This window comes from Crinia signifera, chromosome 12, assembly GCF_055691185.1.
Source record: "Crinia signifera chromosome 12, ASM5569118v1, whole genome shotgun sequence".
Classification (NCBI taxonomy): Eukaryota; Metazoa; Chordata; class Amphibia; order Anura; family Myobatrachidae; genus Crinia; species Crinia signifera.
Window position 1 is genome coordinate 53,694,614 of NC_139228.1, and position 18,153 is coordinate 53,712,766.

The 18,153-nt window shown below is 46.2% G+C and overlaps 1 protein-coding gene across 1 annotated transcript in view; it reads right to left on the reverse strand.

Moving 5' to 3' along the window:
* Window positions 1-17,790, reverse strand: part of FLRT2 (fibronectin leucine rich transmembrane protein 2) — a 57,560-nt gene extending 39,770 nt beyond the window's left edge. The window contains exon 1 of the mRNA XM_083167151.1: window positions 17,327-17,790. The gene's annotated coding sequence lies outside the window, so the exon portion shown is untranslated. The remainder of the gene's footprint in view (window positions 1-17,326) is intronic.
* Between the last annotated feature and the right edge of the window lie 363 nt (window positions 17,791-18,153).

The window sequence follows — 18,153 nt, forward strand, 5'->3', positions numbered from 1 at the left end:
CAATATAACGGGTCAATGTTGCAACACATTAATCCTGCATGAGTGGGGGGGGGGGGGGGGGGAGAAGGAGATTTGCTCCACAAATCATTGGGTCTCCAATGCCGGTCCGGAACCAAGGTGATGAGATGGCTCAACGGCACCCAAATGGCACCTTACGGCTCCCAAATGGCACCTTACTCAGGAGAACACACTGCTCCTGAGGAAGGTGCAATTTGGGCACCGAAACGCGTTGAGCTATCTCATCACCTTGGTTCCGAACTGGGATTTTATCGAACAGCAAAGGACCCTGCCGTCTCCACCTTCGCCAGTGAAGTGCCATTCGCCCATTGTGGACCATTCCAGACGAACTGCAAATTGGCCATCCAGGATAACCGACTTCAAAAAGCTGGGTAATATTCCAGAACTATGATTCTTTCTTTTCCACTCCAAGTTTTATGATGAACCAATATATACTAACAGTGGAGAGCTTAAAGACCCCATTGGAGAACGTATCATTTGCGGAGCAATTCTCTGCCTTCCCCCCCTTGATCATGCAGGATTAATATGTTGCAACATTGACCTATTATATTGATTTTATTCTTTATGTTTTCATATCTTGTTTGTTATTTGTGTACAGAATAAATTGTCAATTTACTTTTTACTTGTGACTCTCAACCTCCCTTTTTTACACTTTTGTCTATCTCAGAGGGCCCCCACAATTCCCTCTAGAGCTGCAGCTAAACTGATACGTATTGTGCTCCCTCTTTATGATGGGAGGTGTAGCTTCAAAACAGCTGGAGGGCCATAGTTTGGACATGCCTGCCGAAGACTGTAGGAGATGTGTGTGGCAGATCCTGAGAACAAAGGGCCTCATTCCAGTGCCCGCGCACTATATTCACTGGTTTAAGGTGTGAATTTGGTCCAGTTACTGTTAATGGAGATATGAGGGGATTGGGGGGGGGAGGGATCATTACAACAAGGTTCAGAAGGGCCCGTACAGAAACATCTTAATTCACATATTACATATATTTATTTTTGTGGCTAATTGTTTCCAATTGTACAGTGCAACGGAATCCGCTGCGCTATAAGAAACTGTAAATAAATAAAGGTCATCATGCAGTAGGGGCCCGATTCAGACCTGCACGCAGCCCTGCCAATTATCGCACAACCGTGCATGAACATGTTACGTCAGTATGAATGGAAATAGTGAAGGTTACACTTCGCTGTCCGCAGGCAAGGCCCAAGGTGTCAGAGAGGCCAGGACGTGACATGCTACTTTTCTTAGGGCGTAATAAAACTGCCTGGGGCAACAGTAACACTTAATATGGATCAAACTGTCATCGTGACAGGTCCGAGCCTCCGATTTAGTGAAAGAACCTATTTTAAAGGTCTGCAGGTAACTCCCTTGAACGTCACCCCAGCATTTCGTGCTTTATATAGTTACTTAGTAAACCGGGAGCCAGATAAAGGAACAAGCTTATCGTGCGAGTGGAATGCTTTTAGTTAGAAATTAGTGCTATTGGGTTAAGTTGCACACTGCAGTGTTTCTGTGGGTTCACGCTTCCCGTCCCAGCACATATAGATTTTTATTTGAGATAGGAGGCTGTTATTGACGGGCCTAGAACCAGAGAAAGGGAAGCATTGTGTTCTCCAGTCACCGACACGTTCCGCAGCTACAGCCAAAAATAATAATTAACAAAAAAAAAAAACAGTTATCTGTGCCACCCATTATTACGGCCATGTATACTTTCTATTTACCATTTTACATGGATGTTTTACAGTGTTTTAAAAGATATAGTCTCCCCTCAGTATTTACAGGAGCAGTGTATGGAAACAAATGAATGTAAATCGGACAGTTTATACCAGCAGGTATAGAAGGAAAGGCCTGTTTGCATGGGTTTGCAGATACGAGAGCATCATTAGAACATAAGCTCCTGGGACGTAGACTGCTATTCTGCACATAGGTGAGAATTCATCATGACTGGGGTATGAAGAGAAGGGATTTATGTGGTTTCACTCTGAATTATATTTATAAACACCCATTTTACATCATTTACATCTTCTATAAATGGAAATAGGAGAGAACAGTGTCAACTCATTCATTCATTGGGGAACAAACACATTAGTGGCAGGTTCTATGTGAACCATTTATAGCCAAAGTAGGCCTTCATATACCCTTGATACCAGGTATTTCACCAAGAGACCATTATTCCTGGCTACTTGGACCTCTGACAGCTCCAGCAAGCACCCTACATCCAGGCAACCAGAGCCGGCCTTAGGCATAGGCAAACTAGGCAATTGCCTAGGGCATTTGGAATGCCTAGGGGCACCAGCAGCTTCTGCTGATTAAAGTGATATGCAGCATGCCTATAATCTCTGTGTGAGTGAGGCTGTATCTGCATATGAAATAGTGTATTCATGGAAATCACTGTAACATATGCAGGTACAGCCACAGTCGCACACAGAATATATTCATGCCACATATCATTTTAATCATCGGAAGCTCCTTGTGTGTGCTGGCCATAACAATGCAAATAAGACGAATTTACAGCAAAAAAGGCACCCAACGTTAGAAGAACTGGCCAGGAGTTGCATGGCCTATTGAGGCAAGATGTATGAGGAAACATCCCCTTAAGTGACAGCAGCAGCTGCAGCTCTTCTCCTCTGCCCAGCACACACAGCTTTGTGCTGGGTTGCAGTGTGGCCATGGAGGTGCTTAAAATACTGTGAATAATGTGAGCAATAATGTACATAAGGTAAAGTGGTACTACTGTGTGATGTAACGTGAATAAGGGACACCATTGCATGATATAATGTGAATAAAGTTGCACTACTGTGTGGCATAATTTGAATTGGGGGTACTATTGTGTGGCCATGCCCCTTCCCAGCAAGAAAACACCCGTTTGGGCTGCGCTCCAAATGTGGGCACTGTTTCTATTTAAAATATTGTGGGTAGGAGCACCGAAATGATGACTGCTTTGATGAGGGTTGATGGTGCTGGGAAAGGGGAGCAGGGTCAGAGGCGGAACTAGTGGCGGTGCTAGGGGGCACCAGCCAAAATCTTGCCTAGGGCGTCACTTAGGCTAGGGCCGGCTCTGCAGGCAACATCAGATTCCCAGACACCGGTACCAACCTCAGGTCACTCAAGGTCCAGTAATGATATCCCCCCCCCCCTAGTACGCCCCCACCTACAAACACTGGACTGACTGCAGGTAACAGAACCCCTCAGTGTCTGAGTTACAGGAAGGAGTACTAATAATGGGGTGTGCAAAGGAACATGGACACAGTCTAAATAGACATCCTATTAGCACGACATGCATTAGATCAGTGGTTCTCAAACTGTGGGTCCTGACCCCAAAATGGGTCCCGACCTTCTCAGCATGGGGTCGCGACTCCACATTGCTGACCATCAGGCTGATTACTTCTCTAATCTCAATCAGTGATTCATGGAGTCTGAAAAGTCTGTTGAATTGTCTGTTACTTTAGACTCCTCCCATCACCCCTGCATTAGATCAATAGGGTCAAAGGTTCAGCACAAGTTTTGAATAGTTTTAGTCCCATTATAACACCCTGGATCCCCCCAGGACTCTGCCAGCTCCCCACAATCCAGCTATGAGGGCCAAGCTCTGCAGACCATCACTATAGCAATTACACTGCAAGAAGCTATTACAGTGAGTACACACTGTAACATACACTCTACGAGCGATAGCAATGATTTCCCTTGAACACTTGGCTGAGCAATATACAGCATACACATTGAACGATAGCATTAATGACCTGTAAGAGCGCACATCGTTCATCATTCATAGCATACACAATGGATATGCAGCGCAGAGCTCTGTAATACTATGGTATGCAGCGCAGAGCTCTGTAATACTCAGATATGCAGCGCAGAGCACTGTAGTACTCAGATATGCAGCGCAGAGCTCTGTAATACTCTGATATGCAGCGCAGAGCACTGTAATACTCCGATATGCAGCGCAGAGCACTGTAATACACTGATATGCAGCACAGAGCACTGTAATACTCCGATATGCATTGTATAGCACTGTAATACTCCGATATGCAGCACAGATGATGGTAATACTCTGATATGCAGAGCACTGTAATACTACAATACACAGCGCAGAGCACTGTTATACTATGATACACAGCGCAGAGCACTGTAATACTACGATACACAGCGCAGAGCACTGTAATACTACGATACACAGCGCAGAGCACTGTTATACTACGATACACAGCGCAGAGCACTGTAATACTACGATACACAGCGCAGAGCACTGTAATACTACGATACACAGCGCAGAGCACTTTAGTACTCCGATACACAGCGCAGAGCACTTTAGTACTCCGATATGCAGAGCAGAACACAGAATACGGGGACAATACCCAGCTGTGCAGTGTAGAATACAGATTTGTTACCATGTAATGTATCATATGCCGAGAGCGTCAGGACAGGAACAATACAGGAACTACACGTTCCTAGGAATCGTCATTAATTATAACAGAATTTATACTAATATCCATCTACAGTATGTGATGTTTACCCGTTTCGCTGTAAAGCCCCTCACAATACCGAGCACCCCTCCTCTGCAAACATAACTGGAATAACTGCACAATCCCAGGACTGCCAGGCTGCACATTTTTGCTGGGATTAACATAAAGTGTCCGAGACAACAGGAGCTGCAGTCAGGGACAGCGGAGTAACAACCAGGGCGGTGTGATCAATCGGCGCTCCCCCCTGACACTAAGCAAGCAACAACATGGCTGCAAATACAAGCAGCAGCGGACTGATTTTACAGGGGGATAGGAGCAGAGAACTGGCATGTGCGATGTGACGGGAGCGGCCATCGGGTCTCTGATTTTCATTTTAATGCGTTTCATCCAAACTTTCCCTCTGGCGTAACCACGGGGAGCCTCTTTGTTTGGTCTGCATCATCGGTTTGTTCTGCTTATAGCAGCAGCACAAGATAAATGATTGGTAAATAATTCAGAGCCCTACAGTACCCAACAGACAATACCGCGCAGTGAGCCCCCCCCCCCCCCCCCCCCCCAGTACACAACAGACAATACCGCGAGCGTGAGCTCCCCAGTGCACAACAGACAATACCGCGTGCGTGAGCTCCCCAGTGCACAACAGACAATACCGCTCAGTGAGCCCCCCAGTACACAACAGGCAATACTGCACGTGTGAGCCCTCCAGTGCACAACAGACAATACCGCGCAGTGAACCCTCCACTACACAACAGACAATACCGCGTGGGTGAGCCCCCCAGTGCACAACAGACAATACCGCGCAGGTGAGCCCTCCACTACACAACAGACAATACTGCGTGCGTGAGCTCCCCAGTGCACAACAGGCAATACCTTGCAGTGAGCCCCCCAGTATACAACAGACAATACTGCGTGCGTGAGCTCCCCAGTGCACAACAGGCAATACCTTGCAGTGAGCCCCCCAGTATACAACAGACAATACTGCGTGCGTGAGCCCCCCAGTGCACAACAGAAAATACAGCGCGCGTGAGCCCTCCACTACACAACAGGCAATACCTCGCAGTGAGCCCCCCAGTGCACAACAGACAATACCACGCGCGTGAGCCCCCCAGTGCACAACAGACAATACCGCGCAGGTATGCACAACAGGCAATACCACGCATGTGATATCTCCAGTACACAACAGGCAATACCGCGCAGTGAGCCCCCCAGTGCACAACAGACAATACCGCGCACGTGATCCCTCCAGTGCACAACAGGCAATACAGCATGCATGAGCCCCCCAGTACACAACAGACAATACCATGCCGGTAAGCACTACAGTACAGAACAGGCAATACCGCACGTGTGAGCCCTCCAGTACAGAATAGGCAATACTGCGCGTGAGCCCTCCAGTACACAACAGGTAATACTGCGCGTGTGAGCCTTCCAGTACACAACAGGTAATACTGTGCATGTGAGCCTTCCATTACACAACAGGCAATACTGCGTGTGTGAGCCTTCCAGTACACAACAGACAATAACGCGCGTGTTACCCCTCCAGTACACAACAGACAATAACGCGCGTGTGAGCCCTCCAGTACACAACAGACAATACCGTGCGTGTTTCCCCTCCGGTACACAACAGATAATAACGCGCGTGTTTCCCCTCCGGTACACAACAGATAATAACGCGCGTGTTACCCCTCCAGTACACAACAGACAATAACGCGCGTGTTACCCCTCCAGTACACAACAGACAATACAGCGTGTGTGAGCCCTACAGAGTGCATCATTGGCTGCCTCCACAGAGATCGGGACATGAAAATGCACCAGGAATTAGGAACATGGCAAGGTGCCTCATGCCTCACTGTGGATACGGTCATTCGGACGACACGCATTGTGTTAACCCCTGAAGGTACACTTTGGCTGTGTCCATGTAGACATTAGCAACAAAAAAAAAGTGCAAAATTCATATCGACTTTTGTCTGTCGACCTAAACATTGTGTCGACCTATTTCATGTGTCGACGTAAGGCCTGTCAACCTAATGTGGGTCAACCTGCCTCAGTAATGTTGTAATTCAATGGAGCTTTGTCTCCCCGCTTGGATTCTCTATCCGAGAAATGGAACTGTCCAGGAGAAATACAATCTTTCCTAATCCAGAGCGACCGGCTGAATAAATCACATGCAGACTACATATTCATACATGTAACTTCCAAATATCAGGAGCTGAAAACATTCTGGAAAGGAAAATTCCCTGTGTGACCAATAGGGGGAGATGGTGAGCTAGGAAAAGAATCCCAGATCCCACAGCTAAGATTATATGACTCATATACAGTATACGCTCTGGAATAGAGGTTACACACTGGCCTATTGAGTCATTAGCCCATATAACTCCATTGTGCTATAGATTCTAAATAATGACCAAGCTTCTAATAATATTGTACTGTCCAGTCATCTACAGCCCCGCGGACGCTGGAGGAGATGCTGGGAGATGTAGTACAGCACTAATTACAGAGCTTCATTGCATTATAGCAAACTCTGCGACCTGCCCGCGGCTGGTTACACTGCCTAATATGCTACTACATCATCTATGGCTTATTATATTGCAGATAATAAACTACAGTGGGTTCCTAGGAAACCTGACTGTAAGGATTTATTCCAACACAATGCAATGTACAAATAAAGGTTCCGCTTTGTTATAGGAGTTACTGAAAAGTCAGATTTCTCACAATATTCTGAAAGCAATTTCCTCTGACACACGTTATGTGGAGACGGTGCCTAGTGACTGGGTGGGGAACCAGTACAACCAAACTAATCCGGATTATTGAGAGGCTTTATAATGAACAGTGAGAGATTATTAGACAGAGATATACTTACTGTCCACAAACAACTGTATATATCCACAATCCACACACACACACACACACACATTTATACACACACACACACACACACACACACACACACACTTTAGATTATTATTACAGTGTAAGAATAAAGCAGTCAGTATTTACCCTGCACAGAAACAAAATAACACCCAAATATAACTCACTCTGCACTTGTTACATCTGCCCCACTTGCAGTGCACATGGTTTTTCCCATTTTGAGAATGAATTTGCCCTGCGATCAGGTCTGAATTAGGCCGACTGATGTCCCGTAGGATTAAACCGAATCAATAACACTTATTTCGCGTATCATACATTACAGCTATGAAACCGGAGAGAGGAGAGAACAGGAACAAACAACAAAATAGATAAATCCCAATAAAATACTGAACCGCTACTGCGCTAGCCCCATCCAATCACCATCAACGCCTCCCACATTCCAGAGAGGTCACACCCACTTTCTGATCATCCAGCTAACAGAATAACTGGAAGTGTGCTTAACATTGTGAAGAGTAGAGTTAGAAGGTGGTTGCTAAGGGCAACTTCTCCATATCATTTCATAGAATGTACTAGATAAAACGGAAGAATCACCCGTAAAGTGAGAAGTGTAGTGTGCCAGGTCTTAAGCCGGCCATACACTAGTCCGATTTCACCACTTTCCACCCAATATCGACAGATCGGGCCAAGATATCAGGTGAAACGTGGCCAAATCATGCGTTTGACATCTGAGCTGATGCGCGGTCCTGTGCACATTGGGTCAGAGTTCGGACCTGCTGCACCTCCGACCCAGCCTTCCGGGAGCGGGGAAATGGGACACATGCAAAATTACCAAATATAATGGTATGGCATGTGATCCTGCCGCCTGGGAGGCGCAAAGGCTGGCGGCTGCAAGTTCTCCAAGGGGAGAATTTGCAGTAATGTATGGGGGGGGGGGGGCTTTACTACATGACCTGAACAGTCTAGTAGTCAGTAGGTGGGGCAAAGCCAGGAAAGCAGGTGATGAAAGACTGGTCATATTTATCTTCTATGTTATTTTATTTCATCCCTTTGCTGACAGTAATCGTCGGCAGGGGTGTGCGGGGATGGGTAAAGCGAATTTGTAAAAATAAGTGTGAAAATTGGCAAGAAGACATTTGTATTCATCATAATGACCTTTAATATTACCTTATTAAAGAAATATAATTATTCATTATTATTTGGTTTTATATAACAAATGTGCGGGACGCTGGTATTTGTAGCTGAGATTTTGAACAGCTCTAACGGGATGTTGGCACTCTTGGGGTTAAATCTCATCTATATATATCTATATATATATATCTATCTATATACACACACACACACACACACACACGCGGCGATAGTGCGGCACTCGCAGCTTGAAGAAAGAGGCAGTAACACAAGTTTTGCAGATCAATGTTTCAATTTCATTTACAAAATTTTCATCAGGATCCTGATCCTGACACACACACACACACACACACACACACACATACAAGGAAAGTTAATATACAGTCTCTGCATGTACGCTAGGCTGACATTTACCCTTAGAGGAATATAAGTGCATCATTAAAGTCTACAGCGGGTTTCGGCTCCTTAGCTATACATAGCGCTCATTCTGTTAATACAGCATTGGTCCTGCAGAGAGAGACCAGTCAGAGGACCTGGTCACGCTTTATATATTACTGTTAATAATTTATAGTGTGCAGCTCAACATTAGGAGAGCTGACTGTTTTTATAATGGATATATTGTATAATGTAGGATTGATCACACGCTGATCAGATTCATTTATGAGGTTTCATATATTATTTACAAGAGGTTGTGCTCAGAAGCATCATGCAGCATCTCTGGTGAATAAAATATCTAAGCATACGTTTATGAGAGGTTGCAAGGCCACCGATGATTGTTTATGTCAAAGCAACGTGACACCTGAGTCAATGCAAATACAGTTTCAGAACGGTCGCTTCCATAAAGTGGGCACATGACATACAAAACAGGGGAGATGCCTATTTCACAGGGTTAACCAATATACGTGACCGTGCAGCTGATTACTGACCAAGAATTGGGTCACTTAACTGAGCTACAGAAGAAAGCACCGCCCAAAATACATCCGCCTTCAGAATGGTTAGGTGCCAGGTGCAGTTCAAAGCAATGATCTTATTAAAATATACATATTTGCTGATTTGTTTCTTCAGGCTGCTGTGGAGTTTTAACCAATTTGCACAGTGTCACTACCAAGACAACCACAGTCACATATCACACAACGGAGAGAGCAGAGAGGCCTTTGAACCACCCCTCTATTTCTAAAATGTAAAGTTCCCCCCCTCTTTCTCTTCCCTCACTGACATATTGCAAAATGCAAGCCTGTGTGTCTGGCTGCTACAGTATATTTGTCTGTGCTCTAGAGAGATTTTGAAAAGGAGATGTTGATTTTATGGGGATAGCCAAGACAATGACCATCTTGCTCTTTAATGTGAAAATAACTTTCAATGTGAGATGGTCGTTTAATACAGAGATTGATTTGTTCCTAGCCCTACTTCTTCCCCACAAGGTAACATCTCACCATGCAGTTTCTACATGGTACTGTACCACAGGAGTATTTATTAGTGTCAGGAGACCTTCCTCCAGTGGTTATTTTTGACCAAAGTCCTAAAGAGTTACATTTGTAAGTAGCCCCCAGTGAAGACACAGTTTTCTGGAATCCCCTGTGCAGAGCGCTCTACCTAAATGACAGTCCAAACTTTTATTTAACATTTATTTCTATAGTTTATATTGATGGGTTATGTAACCCTTTCAGGTATTTGTGTTATTCTGATATTACGCTAAGGTGACCTATGTTGTGAAAGTAACACAATAGCAACATATTGTTTGATGTATATAATATACATCTTTTTTTTTGTCTGTTTGTTTATTGTACACAACACTGTATTTGGTAATCATGCAAAAACATTTATAAAAAAAGTTTAAACCAAGTGAATTTGTCAACATAAGTGTGGAAATTGCCACACACACATTTGTCATAATGACCTGTATTGTGACCTTTTATAGCAGGGATGGGGAACCTTCGGCCCTCCAGCTGTTGTTGAACTATACATCCCAGCATGCCCTGCAACAATTTTAGTATGGCCACAAATAGAAAAACTGTAGCAGGGCATGCTGGGATGTGTAGTTCAACAACAGCTGGAGGGCCGAAGGTTCCCCATCCCTGTTATATAGGAAATATAATCTTTTTTTGAAACAGAACATTTTTTGGTTTGAATTTATATAACAAATGCGAGCGTTTTTAGCCAATAGTTTGCACATCTCCCAGAGCTGTTGAAACTCAAAGGGTTAATGCAATAATACATAAATAATGCCATGCGGTTTATATAGTTGTTGAGGGCACAAAATAGGGGAAAGTGAAAGTCTGCGGCAGGGAAGGGAAACACTGGGCACATTATACAGCTAGCGAGTCCCAGGACGGGATAGTGGCCTGCTCTAGTGATTCAGCTGCGAGGGGCTGTGACTGTGCATTCAGCGGCTGCATTTTCTGTCATTTGCATGCAGTGCATCGAAATAAGTATACTATTAATAACATTGCTCTTTTCCAACAAAAGCTACAATTTCAACATCTGACATGACCTTTGCTTCCAGCTTTTCCCTCGACTCTTTATATCTCCCCTTCTAGTTCAAAATAACTTGTACGTACATAAAATAGGTCTCAGATACACTCATTTCTATGTAAATCAAGCTAAATAAATTCCATATTTTAAAAGCTCTTTAATAATCGCATTCAGCCTGTGCCTCTTTAATACAGTGTCTGCCTGTGTTGATTATGATAAAGATGCATTTTGCATGGCTGATTTTTTCCCTTCGTTTGCATCTCCATAAACCTGGTTGAGGGCATTAAACCATTCACAATGTATACACAAATGATTCCGCCACAATGGGGTCTGTTGGTTTTTGCTTATAAACGGTGTATTCTGGTGAAATTGAATTTTGCTACGGAGAAGAATAAAATAAAATATCATCTCCCTCATTTATTGCATTGTTGGTGGCGACACAATGAGAAATTCTGGGACTACAGTTCTATACTGAATGGTTACAGTGTCCACAAACAAGACCAGAAATCAGTATTACTTAATATATTAAGTATATAGGTTATAAAAAGCATTTTCTTTTTTTTTTAATAAAACTTAACTTTTGAACATTTTTTTCTGATTTTTAAACCACATCTAAAAGGATATTTCTATATACAGGTATAAGATCTGGAATTAGAATTAGGAAACCACTTAACCAGAAGACGTTGGGAGGCAAAAAAATGGACTTGACACACGGACATTAGTACCGAGATGGTCACTGCGAGGAGCACTGCTAAACAATGTATTAAAACACGGAGGGACAGTATGGTTGAAATACAAGAGTCATTATCAAAATTGAAGTTAAGATAAGATATTGTAGATATGGGGTTCCTAACTGCTGTACACCCCCCCCCCCCCCCCCCCCCCGTGCCCCTACCTTTCCTATCTAAAAAACTTTATACTGGACAATAGACCCAATGATAAAATTGAGAAATTCAGCAATAGTTGTATTCTGCATTATGACAAGTTGGTAGTCAATAACATACAACAGCACACACCATCCACCAATGCCAATCTCACACACACACACACACACACACACACACACACGATACTGTGAGAGCATTGCTAGAAACAGACATACATTATTAACCCTTTGAGTGCCAAGGCAAAATTGTCAAAATAGGTGTGAAAATTGCCAAGCAAACATTTTTATTCACCACAATGACCTGTAATGTTACCTTATATAGGAAATATATATTTTTTGACACATTTTTCATTTGAATTTATATAACAAATGTGAGCGACGACGGTATTTTGCGCATATCTCTTACAGTTGTTGTCACTCAAAGGGTTAACAACGACACTAATACTTATAATATTAGTTAGTACATAGGCCTCATCCTATCGCTCACATCACTCGATTGAAAATAATAAAAATGATGAATATTTGTATAAATAATAAAAGCAAGGTGTTTCTATTTGTATTTTGCAGACCTGCTCGCCCACTGGTCTCGCTACGTACAGGCTCCTGAGTGCAGCGAGGTAACGCACCCCTTCCACACTCCGTACGCTGCAATTCTGCACTTTGTATAGATTTATGGAGAAAATGAATCCTGGTTACTGGGAGAGTGTCTGAGCAAACTGCTGGGATTCATCGCTCCACAACACAATGGCTGCACAGTTCTTACAGACAGAGGTCAGTAATGAACTGAATTTGAATCAACTCTGGAGAAAACGCTCAGTTAGAGGAGTTTTTTTTTTTTTTTTTATTCCAATAAATACCTTCCACCATTTTCTGAGAACCAAGAACATCCCGGCTCTGGGTAGGATTCTGCCCTAAAATGAGCAATGCAGAATGCAAAGTGATAAAGGGTAAGCTAACGGAGTCCTCCATCTTTCTGGGGCTCATTCACAATCTGCTGGATCTTTGCTTGCAAGTTACGTGTATTGCAGCTATTAGTCTCAGAGAGCTTAGAGAGAACGGTGGCTCTAAATAAACAGCTTACAAATCACATGCATAGATAGGCATGAGCAGGAGGACAGGGATGCAGGATCCCTAAGCAGCACCGGATAAACACATGAAGAAATTCTGCCATTCTCCCATCTTAGTACTACTGCCATCATTATGGCTGTATAGCAGCGGATTTAGCAGTGGAAGAGTGTGCAAATAAACAGCACTAGGAATATTTTGGAGAAAGGCAAAGTAGGGCTTCAATTTTGCAAAATCTAATGTTATCCCCTGTATTTTTTTTTACATTATAGACTAAAATCCCTGATGAGAGACGATTTTTCCAACAAGGAAAAAGGTTTCAGATTCCTGTTGGGTAAAATACACTGAGAAATTGCACCAAGACTATTCACCCTGCCAACATCACCCAACGCAGTGTCCACTGATACCCACATGATTCTGAAGGGAGAGACTGGATATCAGACAGCCACTGTTCCCACAGCCGTATTAATCTCTGATCCTCGCCTATCTATATACTGTAGCACATAGCACACACCTATTTGCAGACGTTCTGTGCTCAGCAGGAGCTATGACTAATTCTGTTTAGATGTCAAACCCTAAATATAATTCATCCCTGAAACATTTACAAGGACCCACTTATTCTGCTGAGTGTTCCTGAGTTTTTCCTTAATAGTCTTCCCACCCTGTGACATTAGAAGAGGGATACTATTGCACAGCGGGGATTTACGGATTGTCTGGACACAGGTGGGGTTACTAGTACACAGGGTAGTGTCAGACGTGCTGTATTGAGCATCTACCTGGCTGGATCTTGCAGTTGACAAGCCAGAAGCGGAGGGTCACCCTGTGCCTAGTCCTGCTCGGTGGGGGGAGGCTGTCCAGGGAGGATTTGGGAAGGGTCCAGGCACAGCCGGGATAGAGGCAGGAGATGGTGCTTTATGTCCACATACAGAGATATAAACTAATTTCAGCCTGTGCTTCATAACCCATAATAACCTAATCTGTTCAATTTGTACCACTTAGACCTAATGGGAGAATCGCCTTCAGATCCATCAATGAATGAGCCTGCTGCCACTGTACATAATGGGGCATATGCTGCTATATCCCGGTGTAGCCGTACCATTCCCTGTATACAATGTGTCACCGAGGGGCAGGAATAGGGGGCAGCTCATACGTTCCCTGTATACAATGTATCACTGAGGGGCAGCTCATACGTTCCCTGTATACAATGTATCACCAAGGGGCAGGAATAGGGGGCAGCTCATACCTTCCCTGTATACAATGTATCACTGAGGGGCAGGAATAGGGGGCAGCTCATACGTTCCCTGTATACAATGTGTTGTCGAGGGGCAGGAATAGGGGGCAGCTAATATGTTCCCTGTATACAATGTATCACTGAGGGGCAGCTCATACGTTCCCTGTATACAATGTATCACCAAGGGGCAGGAATAGGGGGCAGCTCATATGTTCCCTGTATACAATGTATCACCGAGGGGCAGGAATAGGGGGCAGCTCATACGTTCCCTGTATACAATGTATCACCGAGGGGCAGGAATAGGGGGCAGCTCATACGTTCCCTGTATACAATGTATCACCAAGGGGCAGGAATAGGGGGCAGCTCATATGTTCCCTGTATACAATGTATCACCAAGGGGCAGGAATAGGGGGCAGCTCATACGTTCCCTGTATACAATGTATCACCAAGGGGCAGGAATAGGGGGCAGCTCATATGTTCCCTGTATACAATGTGTCACTGAGGGGCAGGAATAGGGGGCAGCTCATAAGTTCCCTGTATACAATGTATCACCAAGGGGCAGGAATAGGGGGCAGCTCATACGTTCCCTGTATACAATGTATCACCAAGGGGCAGGAATAGGGGGCAGCTCATACTACCCTGTATACAATGTATCACTGAGGGGCAGCTCATACGTTCCCTGTATACAATGTGTCACTGAGGGGCAGGAATAGGGGGCAGCTCATACGTTCCCTGTATACAATGTATCACCAAGGGGCAGGAATAGGGGGCAGCTCATACGTTCCCTGTATACAATGTATCACCGAGGGGCAGGAATAGGGGGCAGCTCATACGTTCCCTGTATACAATGTATCACTGAGGGGCAGGAATAGGGGGCAGCTCATACGTTCCCTGTATACAATGTATCACCAAGGGGCAGTAATAGGGGGCAGCTCATACTACCCTGTATACAATGTATCACTGAGGGGCAGCTCATACGTTCCCTGTATACAATGTGTCACTGAGGGGCAGGAATAGGGGGCAGCTCATACGTTCCCTGTATACAATGTATCACCAAGGGGCAGGAATAGGGGGCAGCTCATACGTTCCCTGTATACAATGTATCACCGAGGGGCAGGAATAGGGGGCAGCTCATACGTTCCCTGTATACAATGTATCACTGAGGGGCAGGAATAGGGGGCAGCTCATACGTTCCCTGTATACAATGTATCACCAAGGGGCAGTAATAGGGGGCAGCTCATACTACCCTGTATACAATGTATCACTGAGGGGCAGCTCATACGTTCCCTGTATACAATGTGTCACTGAGGGGCAGGAATAGGGGGCAGCTCATAAGTTCCCTGTATACAATGTATCACCAAGGGGCAGGAATAGGGGGCAGCTCATACCTACCCTGTATCACCACAGGGCAGGAATAGGGGGCAGCTCATATGTTCCCTGTATACAATGTATCACTGAGGGGCAGGAATAGGGGGCAGCTCATACGTTCCCTGTATACAATGTATCACCAAGGGGCAGGAATAGGGGGCAGCTCATACTACCCTGTATACAATGTATCACTGAGGGGCAGCTCATACGTTCCCTGTATACAATGTGTCACTGAGGGGCAGGAATAGGGGGCAGCTCATAAGTTCCCTGTATACAATGTATCACCAAGGGGCAGGAATAGGGGGCAGCTCGTACCTACCCTGTATCACCACGGGGCAGAAATAGGGGGCAGCTCAAATGTTCCCTGTATACAATTTACCACTGAGTGGCAGGAATCAGGGGCAGCTAATATGTTCCCTCTATTTGGGATGTGACCTGTCTGGGAAACAAGGTAGAGAATGTTCCATCTGCAGGCTCTGTCTGTCCATCTGGATAATACAGATACAGTCCTGACTGGAGGACAGCAGAATACTCCATATGTATCGCCCCAGTTCCACCAGTAACATGGGGGACCAAGATTACTGGAAGAAATAGCCCCACTCTATTCAGAGAGGCAGATTCCTGGTCCCCTCTCTCATTCTCCAACCAGTGACACTGACTACCTACAGCTCATTCCAACCAGTGGTACTAACCACCTCTAGCTTATTCCAACCAGTGGCACTGACCACCTCTAGCTCCTTCCAACCAGTGACACTGACCACCTCTAGCTCATTCCAACCAGTGGCACTGACCCCCTCTAGCTCATACCTACCAGTGGCACTGGCCACCTCTGACCACCTCTAGCTCATTCCAACCAGTGGCACTGACCACCTCTAGCTCATTCCAACCAGTGGCACTGACCACCTCTAGCTCATTCCAACCAGTGGCACTGACCACCTCTAGCTCATTCCAACCAGTGGCACGGACCACCTACACAGCATTCCAACCAGTGGCACTGACCACCTCTAGCTCATTCCAACCAGTGGCACTGACCACCTCTAGCTCATTCCAACCAGTGGCACTGACCACCTCTAGCTCATTCCAACCAGTGGAACTGACCACCTACAGCTCATTCCAACCAGTGGCACTGACCACCTACAGCTCATTTCAACCACAAGTGACACTGACCACCTACAGCTCATTCCAACCATTGACACTGACCACCTCTAGCTCATTCCAACCATAAGTGACACTGACCACCTACAGCTCATTCCAACCATTGACACTGACCACCTCTAGCTCATTCCAACCATTGACACTGACCACCTCTAGCTCATTCCAACCATTGACACTGACCACCTTTAGGTCATTCCAACCAGTGGCGCTGACCACCTATAGCTCATTCCAACCAGTGGCGCTGACCACCTATAGCTCATTCCAACCAGTGGCGCTGACCACCTATAGCTCATTCCAACAAGTGGCACTGACCACCTATAGCTCGTTTCAACCAGTGACACTGGCCACCTATAGCTCACCCTCCAGTCCCCACCAGTGACAGCTATAGCTCACTCTCCAGTCCCCACCAGTGACACCTATAGCTCACTCTCAAGTCCCCACCAGTGACACCTATAGCTCACCCTCCAGTCCCCACCAGTGACACCTATACCTCACCCTCCACCTCCAGTCCCCACCAGTGACACCTATAGCTCACCCTCCAGTCCCCACCAGTGACACCTATACCTCACCCTCTAGTCCCCACCAGTGACACCTATAGCTCACCCTCCAGTCCCCACCAGTGACACCTTCTGCTCATCTTCCAGTCCCCACCAGAGACACCAGTAACCCTGCAGTACCTGGATGGGTGTCGGGTCCTCCCCAGAGCTCAGCATAATCCCGATCGGGCTCCGATCCCGGGCACCCTACATAGGGTGAGATCCGGGGAAAGTTTCGGGCACAATCCACAGCTGAGCGGCGCAGTCCCGGGGCGCCCCGATGCCAGGCAGCCGGGAGTCCGGTGTCTGCCGCTTCCCCCGGGGGGTCTCCTGAGCGATCCGAGACCCCTCAGCAGAGAGAAGCATCTTCCAGGGCGCGTCTCCTCCACCGCCGCCCGGTACACGGATGGGACATGCCCGGTCCCCAATGCCAGCAGTAATCCAGAGGCAGCAGCAGCGCTGTATATCCTTCTCCCCGGCCAGTGCCCGCTCCCTGTGACTGCAGCAGCGGCAGCGGCAGCCTCCAGCAGCTCCAAGGTCCAGCCCCCAGATCCAGCCTCCCGAGTCCCAGCCTCCCAGATCCAGCCTCCCGTGTCCCAGCCTCCCAGATCCAGCCTCCCGAGTCCCTGCCTCCCAGATCCAGTCTCTCATGTCCCAGCCCCCCAGATCCAGCCTCCCGAGTCCCTGCCTGCCTCCCAGATCCAGCCTCCCTTGTCTGTGCCTCCCAGATCCAGCCTCCCGAGTCCCAGCACCGCAGACGTTAAATCGCTGTGGGCGGGGCAATGCAAATCAGAGGCAGCACATGTGTCACATCTCCCTGATCCTGGCTGGCAGCGCTGTGTGTGCCCAGGCTGTGTTGCACCTCGGCAGGGCATGATTAAAGGTCCCTGGTGCCCTGGGCTAAGAGACCCGCCAGTCATACTGCCCATGTGCATGTAACGCTGTCATACAAACGCGTATGGGCGCTC